General features: G+C 37.3%; 1 protein-coding gene across 2 annotated transcripts in view; it reads right to left on the minus strand.

Moving 5' to 3' along the window:
- Nucleotides 1–19,324, minus strand: part of PIK3C2G (phosphatidylinositol-4-phosphate 3-kinase catalytic subunit type 2 gamma) — a 353,016-nt gene that overhangs the window by 136,306 nt on the left and 197,386 nt on the right. The gene's annotated exons all lie outside the window — the stretch shown is intronic.

Genomic DNA, 19,324 nt, shown 5'->3' on the forward strand with positions numbered 1-19,324 from the left:
GAGATAAGCAATCTATCCCATAAAGAGCTCAAGGTAGATTGTACAAATGCTCAACAAATTGGGGAGCATTATTTACAGTAGCCCAGATATGGAAGCAACCTAAGTGTCTATCGATAGATGAATGGATAAAGAAGACATGGTGTATATATAATGGAATATTATTCAACCATAAAAAATAATGAAATCTTTCCATTTGCAACAACATGGATGGACCTAGAGGATATTACACTAAATGAAATGTATCAGACAGAGAGAGACATATATACCACATGGTTTCACTCACATGTAGCATTTAAAAAACAAAACAAACAAACATAGCAAAACAGAAACAGACTCAGAATCAGAGAACAAAGCGGTGGTTGCCAGAGGGGAGGGAGGTGGGGGGATTAGTGAAATAGGTGAGGGAAATTAAGAGTTACAAACTTCCTGTTATAAAATAAATAACTCACAGGGATGTAATGTATAGCATAGAGAATACAGTCAATAATATTGTAATAATTCTGTATGGTGACAGATGGTAACTAGACTTATCATGGTGACCATTTTGTAATGTATAAAATATTGAATCACTATGTTCTACAGCTGAAACTAATTATGATGCCATAAGTCAGTTATAGTTCAAAAAAAGAAAAGCTAAGATATGTAATGACAGGTTCTTTCAGAAGGTAATCTGAAAAAACAGATGTTACCAACTTACTGTGATATGCTTAGTAAGGGAAAAAGGAGGTAACTATATTTCATTTCTGGAAAAACAGAAAAACAAAGGACCAGAAAGAAGGACCAGAAGATCCTGTTTTCCCTATATTTGTCAGTTTTTTCTCATGTTATTTGAAACAAGAAGAGACCTGAGATGAAGTGTTAGTGCTTCTAATAGAGAGAGCAGAGAGAAGGCTGCTCACCCGCTCTGTGATGAGGTCTCCCTCACTGAATAAGAGCAAGGATGAGACAGAGTTTCAATACTGATTTGGCCAAAGGTCATCTAGAACAGCAGTCCCCAACCTTTTTGGCACCAGGGACCAGTTTCATGGAAGAGAATTTTTCCACGGACCGGGGTGGGGGTGTGTGGTGGTGGTGGGAGGGGATGGTTTTGGGATGATTCAAGTACATTACATTTACTGTGCATTTTATTTCTATTATTATTACATTGTAATATATAATGAAATAATTGTACAACTCACCATAATGCAGAATCAGTGGGAGCCCTGAGTTTGCTTTCACTTGCCACTCACTGATAGGGTTTTGATATGAGACTGCAAGCAATTGATTGATTATGGTCTCTGTGCAGGCAAACCTGTCTGCTAATGATAATCTGTATTTGCAGCCACTCCCAGCACTAGCATCACTGCCTCAGCTCCACCTCAGATCATCAGGCATTAATTCTCATAAGAAGCACGCAACCTAGATCCCTCGCATGCACAGTTCACAGTAGGGTTTGCCCTTCTATGAGAAACTAATGCCATCTCTGATCTGACAAGAGGCAGAGCTCAGGCGGTAATGAGAGCAAAATACAGATGAAGCTTTGCTCACTCCCCCGTCGCTCACCTCCTGCTGTGCAGCCCGGTTCCTAACAGGCCACGGACTGGTACCGGTCTGTAGCCTGGGGGTGGGGACCCCTGATCCAGAAGCATTTGGAATGCGAATACAGTTTTGAGTAAAACGTTGTTAAAAACAAAGATTTTTGTTTTTACATCTTTATTGGAGTATAATTGCTTTATAAAGGTGTGTTAGTTTTTGCTTTATAACAAAGTGAATCAGTTATACATATACATATGTTCCCATATCTCTTCCTTCTTGCGTCTCCCTCCCTCCCACCCTCCCTATCCCACCCCTCCAGGCGGTCACAAAGCACCGAGTTGATCTCCCTGTGCTGTGCGGCTGCTTCCCACTAGCTATCTATTTTAGGTTTGGTAGTGTATATATGTCCATGCCACTCTCTCACTTTGTCACAGCTTACCCTTCCCCTGCCCCATATCCTCAAGTCCATTCTCTAGTAGGTCTGCGTCTTTATACCCGTCTTGCCCCTAGGTTCTTCATGACCTTTTTTCTACTTCACTCTGTATGACAGACTCTAGGTCCATCCATCTCACTACAAATAACTCAATTTCGTATCTTTTTATTGCTGAGTAATATTCCATTGTATATATGTGCCACATCTTCTTTATCCATTCATGCGATGATGGACACTTAGGTTGTTTCCATCTTCTGGCTATTGTAAATAGAGCTGCAATGAACTTTTGGTACATGACTCTTTTTGAATTATGGTTTTCTCAGGGTATATGCCCAGCAGTGGGATTGCTGGGTCATATGGTAGTTCTGTTTATAGTTTTTTAAGAAATCTCCATACTGTTCTCCATAGTGGCTGTACCAATTAACATTCCCACCAGCAGTGCAAGAGTGTTCCATACCCTCTCCAGCATTTATTGTTTCTAGATTTTTTGATGATGGCCATTCTGACCGGTGTGAGATGATATCTCATTGTAGTTTTGATTTGCATTTCTCTAATGATTAATGATGTTGAGCATTCTTTCATGTGTTTGTTGGCACTCTGTATATCTTCTTTGGAGAAATGTCTGTTTAGGTCTTCTGCCCATTTTTGGATTGGGTTGTTTGTTTTTTTTGTTATTGAGCTGCATGAGCTGCTTGTAAATTTTGGAGATTAATCCTTTGTCAGTTGCTTCATTTGCAAATATTTTCTCCCATTCTGAGGGTTGTCTTTTGGTCTTGTTTATGGTTTCTTTTGCTGTGCAAAAGCTTTGAGTTTCATTAGGTTTATTTTTGTTTTTATTTCCATTTCTCTAGGAGGTGGGTCAAAAAGGATCTTCCTGTGATTTATGTCATAGAGTGTTCTGCCTATGTTTTCCTCTAAGAGTTTGATAGTTTCTGGCCTTACATTTAGGTTTTTAATCCATTTTGAGCTTATTTTTGTGTATGGTGTTAGGGAGTGTTCTAATCTCATACTTTTACATGTACCTGTCCAGTTTTCCCAACACCACCTATTGAAGAGGCTGTCCTTTCTCCACTGTATATTCCTGCCTGCTTTATCAAAGACAAGGTGACCATATGTGCTTGGGTTTATCTCTGGGCTTTCTATCCTGTTCCATTGATCTATATTTCTGTTTTTATGCCAGTACCATACTGCCTTGATTACTGTAGCTCTTTAGTATAGTCTGAAGTCAGGGAGCCTGATTCCTCCAGCTCCATTTTTCGTTCTCAAGATTGTTTTGGCTATTCGGGGTCTTTTGTGTTTCCATACAAATTGTGACATTTTTTGTTCTATTTCTGTGAAAAATGCCAGTGGTAGTTTGACAGGGATTGCATTGAATCTGTAGATTGCTTTGGGTAGTAGAGTCATTTTCATAATGTTGATTGTTTCAATCCAAGAACATGGTATATCTCTCCATCTATTTGTATCATCTTTAATTTCTTTCATCAGTGTCTTATAATTTTCTGCATACAGGTCTTTTGTCTCCTTAGGTAGGTTTATTCCTAGATATTTTATTCTTCTTGTTGCAATGGTAAATGGGAGTGTTTTCTTGATTTCACTTTCAGATTTTTCATCATTAGTATATAGGAATGCCAGAGATTTCTGTGCATTAATTTTGTATCCTGCTACTTTACCAATTTCATTGATTAGCTCTAGTAGTTTTCTGGTAGCATCTTTAGGATTCTCTATGTATAGTATCATTCTCTATGTATAGTATCATTTTCTATGTATAGTATCATAGTATAAGTATAGTATCATGTGGTCTGCAAACAGTGACACCTTTACTTCTTCTTTTCCAACTTGGATTCCTTTTATTTCCTTTTTTTCTCTGATTGCTGTGGCTAAAACTTCCAAAACTATGTTGAATAAGAGTGGTGAGAGTGGGCAACCTTGTCTTGTTCCTGAGCTTAGTGGAAATGCTTTAAGTTTTCACCATTGAGGATGATGTTGGCTGTGGGTTTGTCATATATGACCTTTATTATGTTGAGGTAAGTTCCCTCTATGCCTACTTTCTGGAGGGTTTTTATCATAAATGGTAGTTGAATTTTGTCAAAAGCTTTCCCTGCATCTATTGAGATGACCATATGGTTTTTCTCCTTCAGTTATTAATATGGTGTATCACATTGATTGATTTGCGTATATTGAAGAATCCTTGCATTCATGGAATAAACTCCACCTGATCATGGTGTGTGATCCTCTTAATGTGCTGTTGGATTCTATTTGCTAGTATTTTGTCGAGGATTTTTGCATCTATGTTCATCAGTGATATTGGCCTGTAGTTTTCTTTGTGACATCCTTGTCTGGTTTTGGTAACAGGGTGATGGTGGCCTCATAGAATGAGTTTGGGAGTGTTCCTCCCTCTGCTATATTTTGGAAGAGTTTGAGAAGGATAGGTGTTAGCTCTTCTCCAAATGTTTTATAGAATTAGCCTGTGAAGCCATCTGGTCCTGGGCTTTTGTTTGTTGGAAGATTTTTAATCACAGTTTCAATTTCAGTGCTTGTGATTGGTCTGTTCATATTTTCTATTTCTTCCTGATTCAGTCTTGGCAGGTTGTGCATTTCTAAGAATTTGACCATTTCTTCCAGGTTGTCCATTTTATTGGCATAAAGTTGATTGTAGTAATCTCTCATGATCTTTTGTATTTCTGCAGTGTCAGTTGTTACTTCCCCTTTTTCATTTCTAATTCTATTGATTTGAGTCTTCTCCCTTTTTTTCTTGATGAGTCTGGCTAATGGTTTATCAATTTTGTTTATCTTCTCAAAGAACCAGCTTTTAGTTTTACTGATCTTTGCTATCGTTTCCTTCATTTCTTTTTCATTTATTTCTGATCTGATTTTTATGATTTCTTTCCTTCTGCTAACTTTGGGGTTTTTTTGTTCTTCTTTCTCTAATTGCTTTAGGTGCAAGGTTAGGTTGTTTATTCGAGATGTTTCCTGTTTCTTAAGGTAGGATTGTATTGTTATAAACTTCCCTCTTAGAACTGCTTTTGCTGCGTCCCATAGATTTTGGGTTGTCATGTCTCCATTGTCATTTGTTTTTAGGTTTTTTAAATTTCCTCTTTGATTTCTTCAGTGATCACTTCGTTATTAAGTAGTGTATTGTTTAGCCTCCAGGTGTTTGTATTTTTTACAGATATTTTCCTGTAATTGACATCTAGTCTCATAGGGTTGTGTTCGGAAAAGATACTTGGTAACAATTTCAATTTTCTTAAATTTACCAAGGCTTGATTTGTGACCCAAGATATGATCTATCCTGGAGAATATTCCATGAGCACTTGAGAAAAATATGTATTCTCTTGTTTTTGGATGGAAGGTCCTATAAATATCAATTAAGTCCATCTTGTTTAATGTATCATTTAAAGCTGTGTTTCCTTATTTATTTTCATTTTGGATGATCTGTCCATTGGTGAAAGTAGGGTGTTAAAGTCCCCTACTATGATTGTGTTACTGTCGACTTCTCCTTTTATGGCTGTTAGTATTTGCCTTATATATTGAGGTGCTCCTATGTTGGGTGCATAAATATTTCCAATTTTTATATCTTCTTCTTGGACTTTTTTCAGTCTCCTATAATTTTATAAGTATATATGACCCTGTTATTTCCCAAACAAACTACCTCTTCCTTTCCACTATTTATACCTTTTATTTCTTTTTCTTCTTCTCTCTGTCTCTTTTTTTTGCCTCATGGCACAGCTAAGACCATCAGCAGAGTGCTGAACAGAAGTAGTAGGAGAGAGCATCCTTGCCTGGTTCCTGATCGCAGGGCAAGATGTTCAGTCTAGTGTTTCAACTGAACATTTGATATGACCTCTAGATTTTTTCCGGGTGCTCTTTACCACTTGAGAACATTTCCTTCTATTCCTGGTTTGCTGATTGTTTACGTGAATATTTTGCCATGCACTGTTTCTACATCTAATTGAGATATTTTTTCTCCTTTATTCTGTTAATGTGGTGAATTATATTGACTGATTTTCAAAGGTCAGCTAAGCTTAGATTGCTGGGAAAAAACCCTCTCTGGGTTATGACCTGTTATTCTTTTTATATATTGCCGGATTCGTTTTGCTAATAGTTTCTTAGGGAGTTTTACATCTGTGTTCACAGAGGACAGTGCTCTGCAATTGTCCTTTTCTTGTTAGGTTCTTGTCTTATTTTAGCCTCACTGAATTAGTTAGGTAGTATTTCCTCCTCTATTCTCTGAAAAAGCATGTGTAAGAATGTCTGAAGTTTTCCCAGTGAGGGTGTCTTGTGGGTGGAGGCCCCACAAAAAGACCCGTCCTGCCCCAGCATCGACAGTGCTGTGCAGGCGGCAGACACTCCGCGAGGGGCGTGCAGCTCCCATGCTCCCATGCCCATGAGGCCTCCACACAGTTATATGGCTGCTTCCCCACTGCTCCTGGTCCAGCATCACCAGCATCACCTGGGAGCCTGTTGGAAATGCCAGTTCTCAGGCTCACCAGCCTGGTTGACCAGAAATCCTGGAGAGCCAACCCTGCATGATGGGAGCACCAGACATGATGTAACTCAGAAGATGCGAGAGGAAGGGGAGCAGCACGGGTTTCCAGCTAATTTCAACACTGCTCCAGAGCTGGGCACAGATCAGATGGAGGACCACGCTACTGGGTGAAAAGTGCCAGCCCTTCTCGATCCCCATGAGCCAGTCCATGGCTGCACAGGGACCGTCGCGCCCGCCGCCCAACTCTCTCGGCCCTCAGCTCGCGGCAGCGGTGGCAGAGGCCGGAAGTCCATAAAGATTTTTGAATGAATTGAAGACATTTTAAAATTTGAGCCCAGCAGCCTAGATATAACTAAGTTCAGTTCAAGCAGTAACTGAGAAAAGTCAAGGATTATTGAGGAAGCCTCTGAATTTTTTTGGTTAATTTTATGTATATATGTGTATATATATATATATATATATGTATATATATATATATATGTATATAGCTGTTTGTTTGTTTGTTTTTGGTCATGCCATGGGGCTTGCAGGATCTCAGTTCCCTGACCAGGGATTGAACCTGGGCCTCAGCAGTGAAAGCCTGGAGTCCTAACTTAGGCCACCAGGGAACTACAAGGATAATTGTCTTCTTTACTGTTGCTATGCTTAGCTATTTTAATAAAAACATAGTAGTGAAACTGCACCTCAGATTGGGTCTTGAACCCACTTGCTGGGACTCGATCTCAGCCTAAACCCAGATTGGGACTTGAACCCCCGAGGCCGGAACTTGAACCTGGCCAAAACCCTGATTGGGACTTGAACCCATGCAACCGGGACTCGAACCCGGCCAAAACCCAGTGTCTTCCAACTGAGATCACACAGCTGGTTTCAGTACTTAAGGAAGCTCAGGTTCTTGATGTCTCATCGCAGAAAGAATTCAGTGAGAGACAAGTGATAGGTAAGAAGTGGATTTATTTAGAGAGAAACACACTCCACAGACAGAGCGTGGGCCATCTCAGAAGGTGAGAGTGGCACCAGGGTATGGAGTTGTTAGTTTTTATAGGGGTGGGTAATTTCATAGGCTAATGAGTGGGAGGAGTATTCCAGCTATTTCGGGAATGGGCGGGGATTTCCAGGAATTGGGCCACCGACCACTTTTTGATCCTTATGGTCAGTCTTGGAACTGTCATGGCGCCTGTGGGTGTGTCATTTAGCTTGCTGATGTGTTACAATGAGCGTATACTGAGGTTCAAGGTCTAGTAGAAATCTACTTCTCTGCCATCTTGGACCCATTTGGTTCTAATCAGTTTATGTGATGTCCTTGGGCTATGTCATTCTTTCAAAGGTTGTGTCCTGCCCCCTTTCCTCCTGTTTCAGTAGAGCTGGAAATCTCACTAATTGAACTTAGTTAACCAGACCTTTCAGAAGTGTGTATATTCAAATCAGAAAGCCACAACTCAGGTATTCTGTAGCTGATCTGGAGCAGTGGAATCTAATTGCAGGCAAAGTATTTTGATGAAAATAAGTAAGCTACCTCTGTCTGGCTGTGGTTTTTAAATTTTATTGTGTGATCCATGCTACCACTAAATGTCTGGAGGAGAAGCTGATGTAATAATTGCCCCACTTAGCTTTATATTCATTCATTCATTCAATCATTCATTCATTCATTCAAGAAAATTTATTGAGCACCTAGACACTGAGGAATTTCTTAAGAATCAAGTCCAAATTTAAAAATTTTTGCTCAAAATCCTTTTATATTTGGCCTACATTGACTTATCTAGCCTGTATGCTATGAATTTACTTTACAGCCCTTTACTTTGGCCAAGCTGGGAGCACAAATGTTGAAAACATGAGATACAGCATGGGTTCTAATCCTGGACCTGCTGTATCTCAGTTTCCTCATCTCTGAAATGGACAAGTAATACCTAACCTAGCTCTTCAAATTGCTGTGAGGATTAACTAAGAACATATACACAAAGGCCTGACACAGAGAGGACTACACACTTGTGAATGGCTATTTGAGGTTCTATGCAGAGGGCACAGACTGCAGGCCTGCCAGCCAGGCTTCAAATCATGTTCTACCACTTAGTAGTTCTGCAACCCTCAGCAAGTTACTTATCCTCTGTGTGCCTCAATCTCTTCCTCTGTAAAATGGGGATAAGAGCACTTGACTACTGGGATTGCTGAGAGGATTACATGAGTTATAGCATGTAAAAGTACTTAGAACATAGCCTGGCACATAGTAAACACTCAATAAATTTTAAATACTCTAATTAGTCCCCAAACTAATAAAAATGTTCTAGAGCTGAACCTAGTCGAAGCTAAATCTCCTTTTCTCTTCAAAAATGCCATCTGTAGAGTGCCATCTTTCCTTCAAAGTTAAATTTACTCCCAGCTCTTCCATGTAACCTCTTTGGTTGCATAAGCCCTTAAGTGGACCTTTGAATTTGGTAGCATTTTTTACATATCACTCACCCACAGAGTCATCACTACTGCTAACATTTTAGTGAGTTTTAGCAATATCCTAGACTTCCATAATCAGAATAAAATCTTAATTTTGTATATAAAAGTTTTCCAATTCTTTTTTCTTACTCTATATACTGTTGTATATTTGCTATGTTGAATGAAACTTTTGAAATAATTTTGAAAGAGCCTAAATTTTACAACATCCTGAAATTTTCTTTTCTAACATAATAGATACGCTTTTCTTTTCAACAGAGAAAAGTATGTTTGATCAAAGTGATTTCTCTCGGAAAGTTTTTGTAGTTATGCTTAAGTTCATGTGATAACACATTTCCTTCTTCCATGGTAACCACCATTATAAATCAGATGAAGAAATATTATAGCAGAGAGTCAAATACACAAAGGAAACATATCCGTTAGAGAAAATATAAACTAATAATAATACAGAAGAACCCAAGTTTAGCTGTGTTTAAATTATTACCATAGTTTAAAATGCTGCATCTTTTCTGTATGATTTGCATGGCTCACTTCTGAGCAATTTTAAAAAATAACTCAGAATTAGACTAAAACTTTTCTAGAAATGGAAAGAAGCCTCACATGTGAAACAGAATCCTATCCCATCCCTAGAGGCTGTAAGAGCTGTAGGTGGTACGTGATTTATCAATCTACTCAAATATGAACCTAATCCTAGGTTACAGAATTAGGGTACTGGAGCCTGTGTCTGAAGTTTAAGTAGGACTTATAAACCTGAGATATAAATTGGCTGTGGCAAGAGGGAAGATTGGAAACGATTTGGTCTCTTAGAATCTATACTGTGTTGCATTCTGAATAAAATGTTGAAAATCTCTCATTTATAGCCGTGCAAATAAACGAGAAATTTCTTGTTGTGACTATCCTATCTTTTTTTCTTTTTCGTTTCCAGATAAGTGGTTTTACTGTTACCTGCCTAAGTCCTAACTAATCATGCTTCTGTACCTTTTATCTGTATAGTTTCCCACTTCTGGACATCTTTTCTACTTCTCTCTCTCTCACCTGATGTCGTCATACTAAGGGATCAGGATAAAAATTTTTTTAAGAATTCTTCTTCTTTTTTTTTAATCCCAAAGGCTATGCATTTATTCCTTTCTAAATGGTATATAATTTCATTTTAGGGCAAGTAAGTATGTGTTTGCATTAATGAATATATGAAATGACAAAATTATTGAAATGGAGAACAAATTAGTAGTTGCCAGGGGTTAAGGATAGAGGGGTATCGGGGGGTGAGAGGGAAGTGGGGTAACATGAAGCATCCTGGGGATGATGAAGCTGTTCTGTATCTGGATGGTATCAATATTAATAAGCTGGTCATGATATTGTACTGTAATTTTATAAGATGTTACCATTGGGGGGAACTGGTATAGGGCACATGGGATCTCTTTGTATTACATCTTAAAACTGCATGTGAATCTACAATTATCTCAAAATAAAATGTCTAATTAAAGTTTGTATAAGACATCTGGATATAAATATTGATAGAAGCTTTGGATGTAACTAATACCAGTTTGCTGGAGACAGTACAGTAAGAAGAGAAAAGGACTAAGATAAATCTTCAGGAATCTGACATCTAGTGGCTTGGTAGAAGGGAATCATCCTGCATTGAATACTGAGTAGGGAAGAAAAACTAGAGGGTGATGATGCATCATAGAAGGCAAGCAAAGAGGGTATTTTGAAGAAGAAATAGTCAACACTGTTGAAATCTGCTGCTAAATTAGGTAAAATGAGGAATAAATATAGTTGGGTTTAGCATTATGGTCATCATTGATTTTATCAAGTAATGAAGAATAAAGCCAGATTGAAGTGGTTATGGAATAGAAGGTAAGAAAAGAGACCAGGAGTTTAGAACCGCCTTCAGGAAATTTGGGAAGGTGAGCAAAATGGCACAGAAACTAATTTTTTGGGGCAAGGTTAAACTGTGGAGCGATAAGCATATTTCACAGGATTATTTAAAAGAGAGATGAGGGAATTCCCTGGTGGTCCAGTGGTTAGGACTTGGAGCTTTCACTGCTGTGGCCCAGGTTCAATTCCTGGTCAGAGAACTAAGATCCCACAAGCCACACCGTGTGACTAATAAATTAATAAATAAATGGGAGAGGAACGCAAGGAAAAATGAATTATTGATAGCATAATGTATGTAAGAAGATGGGAGGGAAATGGTTCCAAAGCACAGATGGAGGTATTGGCTTTAGAAATGAAAGACTAATCTTCTATTATCACAAGAGAGAAGTTTATATGCAGATGTAAGTTTGTGAGTTTTGTACTGAGTACAAAAGCAGGCTCTGTTCTATTTCTTTTTATTTTTCCCCAAAAAAGTAGGAGGTGTGGTTGTCTGTCTAAAATAAGTAGTAGTAGGGAGGGTGGGAGGGAGAGAGAGATGCAAGAGGGAAGAGATATGGGAACATATGTATATGTATAACTGATTCACTTTGTTATAAAGCAGAAACTAACACACCATTGTAAAGCAATTATACCCCAATAAAGATGTTAAAAAAAATAAAATAAGTAGTAGTAAATAATGGGTTGGAGAGATCTGAGGTTTACCCTATGAGGATAAGTATTGTGGGATTGCTGGGCCATGAGGATGGCCCATTTGAAACTGAGGACAATATCTGCCCTGTTGTGTCAATGCTTTCTTGCAGTGCTAGGCTGCTCAGCGCCACTAGCCCTCACAGTGGAGACTGCCCTATTCTGAAATACATTATTAAGGTAATGGACCAAGCATGCTAACTGTAATGGATGAGCTCTGAAATAGCAGAAGTGCTGTATCCTTAAAATGAGCATTATTTCATTTATTGAACTATTCCTTAAACAAATATGTACATACTTGAAAAATGAATGATGTTTGATTTTAAAGTATCGAGCACATAAGCTATTTGAGGACATAATTATTCACAGAAGCAACTTCCTTATATGTGAATTATGCAGTCTAAATAGTACCACTGGGCTTCATCCCAACAGTTCAGGGTGGTCTTTGGCCATACTGAGTTCAACAAAACAGTCCCTGGCAAGCTGAAAACTGGAGTCACATCCCATGAGCACTTAACTTCTATTAGATTAATGACTCCTATTAGATGTATTTTTTTAATGTAAGAAAAAAAATTAAAAGAGAGTGAGCAATTGTGCCTGATTCTTCAGTCATAAAAGAGCATATTGCCCATAGATGGGAGAGTGGCCCTGCTATCGTAACACCTGGTTTTAATGTTTGAATGCCTCCCATCATGCAACCATCTTGCAACACATTTGATTATAGTTGTTAAAGACATGAATTTAATATATATCATGGCCATAAATGCGGATAACTATGTCATCTGGTACTAACTAAAGAAACAGCCATCTTTCCCAATGCTGAAGAGGAAACAATATGTTGGAATTACTGAGAAATGGAATTACCAGATTCCTACATGGCACCTTCCCAAAGTGGACTATAACAATGTAGACTTCTGTCTTAGTTTGTGATTCGTAAATTAGAGAAAATGACAGTAGCTACTGCAAAGAGTTACCGTGAGGATTAATTAAGCTAATGCATATCAAGCACTGATAAGGCTTTAAAGGGTAATTTTGACTTTTCCTTTTAGAATCTGATCCCATATACTGGATGACACAGCACCACACTAAGGAGCACTGCTTTCTGCCACTCCCGGTGATATTTCACCACAATCTGAGAAAAGCTATGTGTTTCAGTATTGGTGATGTAGGCAGGGGATATGGAGAGAGGACTGGAAAGACAGAGAACTCAAGAAGGATGCATGATAGAGTCTGTCTTCTGTGCTCTGTGAACATACTTATTTCTTCCTTTTATAGGATAGTTCATCTAAGCAACGGATAAAGCCTGTAAATGGACACATACAAATGGACATTGAAAGTCTCGAGGGCTGAATACGTATTTGTACCCTGAACTGAAATGTGGGACTCAGTAATGAGGCACATTTTATGTTTATTATTGAAATTATTATTAATTTCATGGATTAAAAATGTTTTGTCCCCAGGAAATATCATAGTAACATTAAAATATATTGTTTTAAAGATTTCTAAAAGCTGCAGACTCCCGTCATAGTGAATGGTGATATTAGCATACAAATAAATGACTACAGAGTACATTGGGCAATGTTTAAGCCTACACTTTTCCTGATATCACAAATGACCTGCATTTCAGAGAGCACATTTTGCTGTCCAACGGAAAGAACACAAGTCTCTTATCCATGAGTTAGTTGAGAAGGCAGTTTTGGAATCTCCATTGGATAGGATAGAACCTTGTATAATTAGACAACACAAGAAACCTCATATGTGCAATATAATGAGAACATAAGGTGCAGGTACTATTACAAAAAGAACACTTAACACCCTGTGAGAGCTCCACGCTCTCAGCAATTATTAACTAAGGAGACCCTCACCAATAATCTCTTAAGTGTAAAACATGTTTTTCCCTGGTTTAGCCTCTTTTATAAATACACTGTGGGTCCTAAGTTAGACTCTGGGAGGTCCCTGATCTTTAACTGCTTAATAACTTTAGATACTGACTCTGAAGTTCCTCCCAAGCTCAGGTACACTGTCTCTCTTATTTGAAGAGGGTAGTTAAAACAACTACCTCTTCACAAGGCCTACTTTCCTAAGTCTGATATTTTGGGTGTGAGTTTAGAGTAGATCAGAATTTTATGAGAATGGCAACAGAATGGTCAGCTCCTCCAAATTCCCATGTTTCCCCCTCCTTGAGCTTGAGTTCAAGGGAAAGTGCACAGTTATGCTTTGCATGGAATTCCAGTGTATGCTTGGAACAGAAATTAGTCTGGATATAGGGAAAAGATTATTAATGCTATAATGCTTGGGTGACAATGAATGGTAGTATCACATTTTAAATACGATAAGGTTTTAAAATCAGGTTGAAGGTGTAAATCAAGAATAGCCCAAGTTAACTCTGAAAACATTTAAGTCACTCTTAAAGTTACCATATGCATGATCAATATTTATGTATAAAGCTTGAAATGGACCTTTTATCTCTTACTAAGTTTAACATCAGGAGTGTCTCCCCCAGCACAGAAGCAGGTACTGTTTCTTCATTTGGGTACCAGAAGAAGTTCTAATACTAGGCTCATGTTTCGGAGATATCTGTAGTCTTTCTTCAAAAACTAGACTCAGATTCAGGGCTATGAGATGCTTATATTGGCAGGCACATTGTACCTTAGACCAGCTAAGGAGTCAGCACTCATGTCTGCCATCTTAAGCATGCTTTGTTCTCATTGGGTGCAGGAAAACAGAATCCTTACACTATTTAAATTGTTTTCTCTCTCCCCTTCCCTCTTTCCCTCTCTTTGTTCCCTTTGTGTCACAAACTTTTCTTCCTTTCTCAAGCACCCTTCACTCTTTTCATCTGAAAATCTGCAAGTCTCTTTTTGAAGAAAACTCATGGTTGGGTTTTTTAATTAGAGAAACTGTTTTTTTTTTACTTATAATGGGAGGGAGGTAAATATAAAGGAAGTTACTCAAAAGAAAGCAGGTGATAAAGCATAATGGAATGATAAATTGAAGTAGAAGAGGGAAAAACAACAGCAAGAAGATGGGAATGACAAAATAAACTTCATTTATTGAAATAGTGAGAGTGCTTTGGAAAATCCAAAGCCCTATTCAAATGCTAGGAGTAGTTTGCCTGAGATTGACTTTGTGACTGGAGAAGGCCTTTGTGAAAATTACAGTGTACCAAATTTTTTTTCAGTTATTTCGCTGTGGTAAAATACATATAACATAAAGTGTACCACCTTAAACCATTGTTAAGTGTACATTTCAGTGGTATTAAATATATTCATAATGTTGTGCAACCATCACCACCATTCACCTCCACAATTCTTTTCATCTCTTAACACTGAAATTCTATACCCATTAAACAATAACTCCCCATTCCCCCCTCCCCAAGGCTCCTGGTCACCGCCACCTTAGTTTCTGTATCTCTGTAGCTATGATTTGGACTACTCTAAGTACATCATGTAAGTGGAATCATATAGTCATTTGTCTTTTTGAGGCTGCCTTATTTTGTGTAATGTCCTTAGAATTCAACCATGCTGTGGCATGTGTCAGAATTATTCCTTTTAAGAACGAATAATAGTCTATGGTATGTATACTCCATATTCTGCTTATCCATTCATCCATTGATGAACATTTGGACTGCTTCCACATTTTAGTTATTGTGAATAATGCTGTTATAAACATGGTTGTACAAATATCTCTTTGATACTCTGCTTTCAATTCCTTTGGGTATATTCCCAGAAGCAGAATTGCTGGATCATATGGTAATTCCATTTTTAATTTTTTTGAGTAACAGCCATACGGTTTTCCACAGTAGCTGTACTATTTTATATTCCCACTGACATTGCACAGGGGTTCCAATTTCTCCACATCCTTGTCAAAACTTATTTTCTGTTTTTTGATACTAGCCATCCTAAATGGTTATGAGGTAGTATGCATCAAATTTTGAGTCTCATCCACCAGACTCCCACATGTAAAGTGACCATCAGGTAAAACAATCCCTTGATAAATTTCCAGTTAGAATAACAGAATATGGCAAATTCTTAATAATTTTATCTTCAGAAAAACTGCTGCTTCTCAGGTCAAGAAAAGTAAATTGTATGGCATTTTTGTAGTGATCCTTCAATTAACCAAAATTGAGCCTCTGCTAAATGTCAGGCACTAGCTAGGCACTTATGATACAAAGATGTTCTTATGGTACTCACAGCTGGAAAGGTATTAGATAGTGTGTTTTTCTTCTAGAAAGTTCAGATGAAATTGAAACCTGCTTTGAGTTAAAGGACCAGAGTGTTTCTTAATAAACAGTCTGTGAAAACAGACCAGTGAAACATCTAATTTCAAAGAACACTAAGGTAGTAATTAAAGCATGTGGGAGATCATTAGTACCTATATGGCATTTGGATTACTATGAATATTGTATTAAACCAGAATGACTGGAGTAAGACAAAAATTAATCTTTTAATCTGCTAAGGGAGTTTTTTCCCAAAGATGGTTAAGTTGAGGATATTTAGAATATAAATAATATAATACTCAAATTAGAGCTTAAACATTAAACATTTTTAAATTAGTGGTAATTAAATATGGAAGACAGTATCAAAACGATTATAGATACAGATAGTTTTTATGACTAATATTGAGATGAAAATTCTGAGATCAATTATATTAGGTGATTGTTGACCTGTTGGGGTAAAACTTGAAAATCGGGTATAAATCATATTGTTAAAAAGACAGATATATAATATTTTGATCACCCAGGTGTATATATTTTAATAGGAAAAGGACAGAGTTTGACAGAATTCTGAAATGATTTTTCATCTGTTTTAAATGGATTTATGTCCTAGAGTGTGGTGGTAAATATTTAATAACCAGCTCACTTACTTTTTTTAGGAAAAAAAAAAGCTCTGATTTGTGACATTTGCCAATTTCCATGGTGTATATTCTCCCACCATGGCTGATTTCAGGCCACCAGTGGAATGTCATTTACTGTGGAGTTGAGAAAGAATACACATCACAGGCTCTCCCAAGCCAGTGTAAGTCAGCTCCAGCACACCTCTGCTCATGTCTAAAATTACATCAGAAGTCAAACGTGACTTAGTGAAAAACATTACAATCCGAATAAACCTAATAGTGCAATCTAATCTATCAGTCAACAAACTTCAAAGTCAGAGAAGTTCAATTTATAAATTTAAAAAGTACCAAAAAAGTACTTTAAAAAGTACCAAAATAAGATATTTAGATAACTTTGAACAAAAAGAAACAATAATTACCTAAAGATGCAATCTCATTTCTTGTCACTTCATTTGGAATACTTACATTATAATTAATTCCAACAAACATTTATAGAGCCTTTAGTCAGTGCTAGGAACTCTTCCAAGCATTTTATGTATATCAATTAATTTAATCTTCAAAACAAATCTGTTTTTTATAAAAGATTAAACTGAAGCATACAGAGCCATTTGTTTAAGGTCACATCATTAGTAAATGATAGTAAGGGATTAAAAGAAAAAAGCATAGTCTATCTCCAGTGTACCTGCCTTTAACTACTGCTCATATAGCCTCTAAGATTATCTAGAAATAAGGCTGCAAGAAAGACTTCATGCAAGTCTGGCATTACAAAGTGAAAGACTATACAGACTGGAAATATAGTCTGAAAAAATAAAAGTATGAAACAATGAGTTAGGAGAACAATAAACATCACCAATAAAGGCCTTCCTTAATTTCTCCTCCTCTGTAAAAGAAAGTCACCATCAAGAAATTACTGAGTGGAAATTTAGAGTTTATTACAATAATATCTTTTATGCAATGAAAAAATTACTATATGGAAATCATTGTTACGGGGAACTTTGAGTGAAAAATTGTGGATGTATAATTTGTTAACCACTTTAATTTGAATCTCTGTAAGAGAAAATAAAGAAGTGAAGATAATAATTAGGCAATACTTCAAAAGAAAAACCAACTGGTTTCAGAAAGTTGGTGAAATTTCTCATTGTTTTCATTGTAGGGATTAGCCATTTTTTTCCCCAGAATCATTAAGTAATGCTGGGGCTGAACTGTCCTGTGATTTAATCTGCTGGTGTAAATCATCTTCATCTAATCTCATAATTAAAACCAATAAGGAAGAACTTCTTGTTTCTATACAAGATGTGAAATCCTTCAAATTCATAACTGAGATGTAATTTTTTTTCTTTCTTCAAAGTTAGAAAGTTAGAGCTTCAGATTTGGTCTAAGCATGAAGATGGGCTTTCCAGATTTCTGGAAAACTGAATTAAGAGCAGTGGTTCAGGGAAACCTGAGCAAAGACTCCTAATGAGAGTGTTGCTGGGAAGACTCCACATAATTCAAAAATCAGGACAGCCCAATGTTTATAAACATGTCTTAAACAGGACCACACAGATGATTAGTGTAAGATGTTCTGGAATGATGATGCAAGCATGAGTACAAAAGGGCAATGGCCCAGCAAGAAATCCCTTTATTTCTCAAGATCTTCCTTGTAAGGAGAATATCACTTCATTGCTGCTTCCTCTTAAGGAAACCAAGGGAAAATCTCTCCCCAGATACACTGCATTTGCTTTCGCTTTGTTGGCCTGCTAATTTCCATTCTTAAGTTCTGTATCCTTGGCTAAGGGTTAAATCTTATTAGAGAGGGATTTTATGTTATGTATGTGATTTCTTTTTGTCAACCCCAAACTTATCCACAACTGGAAACTGTATTTATATGAGGTTGAGCAATTTTACTTATTATGAAGTAAAATCAGTTAATGTATGTTAGTGATACTTTGTAAACCATAAAAAGTCACACAAATACTTTCCTTCCCCATGTTTTTAAGGAGTAGACAATAGGAGAAACACATGTGTCTGGGATACATATGCTCTTTACTCCCTGCGGGTGCTGCATTTTATGTTAAGGAGTATGATCCTGGCTTATTGCTGTTTATTACTGGGGCATTTATATGGCCTTGCTAGGTTATGGGAGATCAGGATAGTCATAGGGCATGATTTACAAACCTGGCTTTGTATATTAAGGAGTGTTTATTAATATATCTAGTATGTGTACAGAAGAAGCTAGGTGGAGCTGGCTTTTCTCTAGAGATCAGTTTTATATGTAATAAGTGCAGTACAAATAAGAATGTTCATTTATCCTAGGGGGATTCAGAGGCCTGATTTATGAGACCTTTGTCCACCTAGCAACAAAGAAGAACAACCGGTGGACCTAGGATGGAAGACATCAGTTGCCTAATGAATCAACAATCAAATGAACCCCAGAAACAACTGAGAGAGACTTTGAAGAAAATTATTAGATGCTGCCTATAATTCAAAATATATAGTGAGTAATAGGGAGTAGACATAGTTCAGTTTAACCATTAAAGAAACTCAGGGCAGAAGTATCAGTATCAAGAAAGAAATCCAAGGAGACATTGCCAATGAGTCTTACATAGCCATTGGTGGAGATAGAATCCTGCAAACAATAATCCAAATGGGTAATAACGCTACAGTTGGCCTCCTTAGCTGGTGCTCAATAATCAATAATCTCAAGGGAAGACAGGGCCAACTTCATTTTCTTTCATCCAATTAATAATTATTGAAAGGTTGAAGGCTGACCTGTGAATAGTTTATTTGCTGACTAATTCAGCAAACAATGTTAAGAACCTACTATAAGTGAGGCTCTGTGCTGGGCACATTTTCAGGACCTCCATAACGGTTGCATAAGATAGATTTAAATTGCTGCACTTCAGAAGTAGCAGTAGCTGCTGTAACATCAACAAACAAACAATTGGGCTCCATCTTTTCTACAGACCTTGGTGCATATCTCTATTATAGCACTTACTATATTGTCTAGTAACTTGTTCTTTACTTTGTATGTTTCCCCAACTGAAACTTTTTCTGTAGAGCTGCAATAT

This window comes from Phocoena sinus, chromosome 10, assembly GCF_008692025.1.
Source record: "Phocoena sinus isolate mPhoSin1 chromosome 10, mPhoSin1.pri, whole genome shotgun sequence".
Taxonomy (NCBI): domain Eukaryota; kingdom Metazoa; phylum Chordata; class Mammalia; order Artiodactyla; family Phocoenidae; genus Phocoena; species Phocoena sinus.